Below are 4,810 nucleotides of genomic sequence, written 5' to 3' on the forward strand. Positions count from 1 at the left end.
ATTGTCATTAGATACAAATGTATTTATTTAATTATTTATTTTGAGAGACAGGATTATTGCTCAATTTAAATAAAAATCTAAATATTATTTTTCACTTTAAAAATCTGGATTTTATCTTTATTTGTTGCAATTTTTCATTCATTTATAAATAGCTATTGTGTTTATTTCAATTAATATGCGAATATTAAATTTTTTATAGTGTGTCTAAATTATAAATATACTTACTTTACACTTGGTTTTACACTTTAATCCTGTCTCCATTTTATTTCACTTACAACTTGCTGTTTAATTGATTTTTTTACATTTTCCAGTATAAGGACAAATCATTTATTTGTTTATTTATCTTGTACTGTAATTAGAATAATTGTCTAATGTAAATATATTATTTTCAGATTAATTGATAACAAATAAAAATGCACGGCGTATAGATATTATTAGGAAAGAAGTATTCTAGAAATTAGGTTTACAAACACACAGGTTATTCACTTTTTATTACGAAAGGTTTTATAATTAAATCAACTTCAGTCAGCAACTAACATTCACAATGAACAGAGGAATTTTGATTGTGGAATAAACTCATGAAAGGTGCTTTAATTTATTTTTATATTTTATGTGTGGAGCAAATCTATAATATTGTTGTCCGTTGTATTGGTCTTTACGTACACAATCAGATTACATTTGTTCTGTTTTAGCCTCTACATTAACTTAATCTTATATTATATAATAACAATTTTACATATTTACATTTTAAAAGCCATATCATAAAATGATGATTGATAAATAATAATTTTCACCGGAATCTTTATTTTTTTGAAAATAACATTACAACCTTTTAACAAAAAACAATTGCTTATCCAGTTTCTTATTAGAAGTGGGAGGAGTCCGCGCATTGAGCATCATATTTAAGTAAATTGGCAGGGATTTAGTTTTTGTATGTTCATATAACTATTGTTTTTGATTTAGGTTGATAATCAAAGTCAGTCAGTAACTAACATTTATAGTGAACAGAGAGAAATCCATGATAAGATCTACTTTATATTATATTGTATTTAAGAAGATTTTCTATATTTACGGTCGGCCCTTCCGTCCGTAACAGTCAGATCTTTTCGTGAATTTGGACATGTTAGAATTTTTCTTTCAATTTCAAACTTGGTATGGTTATTCCTGTAGTAGTTGAGTACAATTTAGAAAGCTTATCAACTATATGACCATTTAAATTTTTTTATGTTTTATAATTATCCAACTAATTGGATTTTTTGGAATACTGATTCCTGTTCAAACTAAGTACAATGTTAGAAGGAAGCATCTCGTTAATCAAGTTCTTATCTTGTAATTTCAATTTTGTTTAGACTTATACATTTATATTCGGCCTATTCAGTTCTAACGTCCATTATGTGTTAACGTTTGTCCTGCCATTTTAAAGCTTTGCCTTTATGAATGATGTCATTCTTGTTTTCATAAAAATTTGCTGTGAATTTCCGAATATCGCACCTACTCTATAGATTACTTGATGTGTTGGTCTGTCTAATGCAAATTTTTATAAGAAATATGCATTTCCTAAGCTTTTATCAAAGATAGAAAGCTGAATTTTTTTATTTTGCTGACAGCCTTTGCTTTTCTATATGTTGTAATCAATGCTTTTTTCTATATTTTTTTGGTATTTAAGGCCCAAATTATTGCAATATTATTTAGCCTTTATATTTTACAAAAAATAAGGGAGGGGAGTATAAAAGCCACATAAGCCTCTATGCAGTCACTCTTTGTTTGTCAATGTAAGATTGTAAATCTGATTTGTCAGGCTTCGCTTTGCGCCCCTTCATATGTCAATTTTTTTTATGTTTGGCCCAAATGACTTGTCAATTGTATCCATAAGTAGTCTAATAGCACGTCCTCTGCTATTTTTTTAAATCAGCATGAAAACTGCACATATTTGTAACACTACTTATGTTTATAAACTTATTTTATAAAGTCAATTTTACAAAAAAAATATTAATAATTACTTAAAATTAGGCCTAGAAGAAAAAAACTTATAATATTTGTTAGTTTTTGTGTTTTAATACATCTTTTTGAAAAGTATATTTTTCCATTTTACAGATCGGGCCACAATTCGCACCTTAGTTGATCGGCCCCTATTACCCCCCCCCCCCCCCCTATATCTCGGCTTCTGTTACAGACAAAAAAAAATTTGAAGCTAAGATTACCAAATTTCTAGTCATATTTGTCAGATTGCTCTTTATATATATACTAGCGGCTTCGCCCCTAGAGGCCTCTAGTGGCACTTTGAATGTTTTTTTTTTATTTAAAATATCTAATTACAGAAATAATTGGTTTATGTTTCGTTGGAGTCTCTTTTTTGGGAGGGGTAATTTTTTTCTAGGGGCGATTTCTCCTGATAGGGTGGTGGTACCCTCCCCCAAAATAGTTATAAACCTTCCCGGGACTTATGAGAAGCTACCCTGTAAAGGAGAACCCGATCGGTTCAGCGGTAAGCGAGATCCTTCGCTACAAACAAACAGACAGAAAAACAGACAGACAGACAGACATCGTTCTACTTTGTATTATAGATATATAGAGAGAGATAGAATTTCAGGTATGAACGGCCTATCTTATTCACGGAAGTTTCTTATTGCTCATAGATTCACTAATAAAAATTAAGTGTAATAGAATCTACGATACTCATGATATATGTCTATAGTCTTATCTATAATAAAAAGTAGAATGATGTCTATCTGTCTGTCCATCCCTTAAGATCTCGGCAACCATTAAACCAATCGGATTCTACTCTTCAGGGAATATACCTACTGGTCCTGTGTTGGTTTTAGGCTATTTTTTTGGGGGGTGGGACACCCCTAAACCCCCCAAAAATAAAATAAAAAACCTCCATTTTTATTTTTATTTTTGGGGGTTTTTTTTTGCTGAAAGGAATTCTTCAGAAAAAAAAAATTTATCACCTCTCGGGGCAAAACCCCTTGAGGCTAGGGGCGAAGCCGCTTGTATATATATAGATAATTTCAGGTATAAAATAGAAAATCGGTCTAGTAGCAGTCAAACGGCCATGACCTATCTTATTCACGGAAGTTCCTTATTGCTCAAGGATTCACCAAAAAAAATTAGGTCTCTAGCTGTAATAGAAGCCACAATATTCATGATATATGTCTATATTAAAAGCCGGACAAAAAAATGCTTTTTAGGTGATAAAAATGGAAAAGTAGGTTGCGGGTAAAATCCATAAAAGTGTGTGTTTTAAAGCTTAAAAATAGTAGTAGAACGATAATATTCACTAAATATGTGTATTTCTTATTGAAAAGAACTTTAGACAACAATTTTTGTTAAAAGTTAACATACATTTTTATCGTTCTACTACTGTTTTTAACTTAAAACACACAACCTTTACGGATTTTACCCGCAACCTACTTTTCCCATTAAAAACATAATTTTTGCTTCTATGGAAGTTGTTTAAGCTTTTTTCCCAGGACTTTGTGTAAATAGTTCATCTAGAAATATATACATGATAAAATTTTTTTTGTTGTAATACTAATTCATAATGATTGCAGAAGTTTGAGGGAGGACATACCATCATGAATACCTGTGATATTTGTAACAAAAATTTTAATCTGAAATCTCACTTGGTTGATCATATGAGGGTCCATACGGTAGAAAAGCCATTCTCATGTGGTCAATGTGAAAAGACATTTTCTCAAATTGCTAATTTGACTAAACACAAAAGAGTTCATACCGGCGAGAAGCCATATTCTTGTGATCAATGTGAAAAGACATTTACATCTAGTAGTATATTGACTCAGCACAAAAGGATCCACTCAGGTGAGAAACCATTCTCATGTGATCAATGTGGAAAGTCTTTCTCTGATAAAGGTAATTTGACTCAGCACAAAAGGATTCATACTGGTGAGAAACCATTCTCATGTGATCAATGTGAAAAGTCATTTACGACTAGTAGTCACTTGAACAGACATAAAAGAATTCATACTAGTGAGAAGCCATACTCGTGTGATCAATGTGGAAAGACATTTTCTCAGAATAGAAATTTGACTCAACACAAAGATTTCATACAGGAGAGAAACCATTATCATGTGATCAATGTGAAAAGACATTTTCTCAAAATAGTGATTTGACTAGACACAAAAGGATCCATACGGGTGAGAAACCATTTTCATGTAATCAATGTGAAAAAAGATTTCTTACAAAATAGCGATTTGACGGTCATAAAAGATCCATACTGGAGAGAAGCCATACTCATGTCAACTTTGTAACAAAGATTATATCTCTAGTTCAGCGTTATCAAACATAAAAATTTCCCTGAACATTTAGAAAATGATGGAAAAGCTATAATAATACAGTTCCAACTTCTGTATCTATTAGTTTCATTGAATGTGAAGAAGTTGATGTTAAAGAAGAAGAAATATTTGATGAAGATCCTCTCTCTATCCAGATGAGAGCTGACAATATTGAAGAAAATATTAAACATGAAATAGAAGATCCTCTTTCTTGTGAACAGAATTATGATGAAGATAGAATTGATACTATGATTTGTTCATCATAAAATAGAAATATAAAGATTTAATTGTCAAAGGATACAAATGTTTATTTAAAGAGACAGGATTAATGCCAATTGCTCAGTAAGAGATATAAGTTTTCCGGAATTGTAATGTAGGGAGTATATTTGAAATCTGCATCAAATTTTAAGGATTTTTTATAAAATTCGTTTTTTGTATAATTCTTTATCTAAAAGCGGAAATACAAATTAAGTTAATTAATTTTGGCATCTGTGATTGGTGGATTTAAAAAATCT

The 4,810-nt window shown here is 30.5% G+C and overlaps 1 pseudogene; it reads left to right on the plus strand.

The window, feature by feature from the left end:
* The first annotated feature begins 3,557 nt into the window (after window positions 1-3,557).
* Window positions 3,558-4,252, plus strand: LOC145310498 (uncharacterized; annotated as a pseudogene).
* The last annotated feature ends 558 nt before the right edge of the window (window positions 4,253-4,810 follow it).

The sequence above is a fragment of the Acartia tonsa genome, unplaced genomic scaffold (assembly GCF_053477335.1).
Source record: "Acartia tonsa isolate MP-2025a unplaced genomic scaffold, ASM5347733v1 sca2, whole genome shotgun sequence".
NCBI classification, from domain to species: domain Eukaryota; kingdom Metazoa; phylum Arthropoda; class Copepoda; order Calanoida; family Acartiidae; genus Acartia; species Acartia tonsa.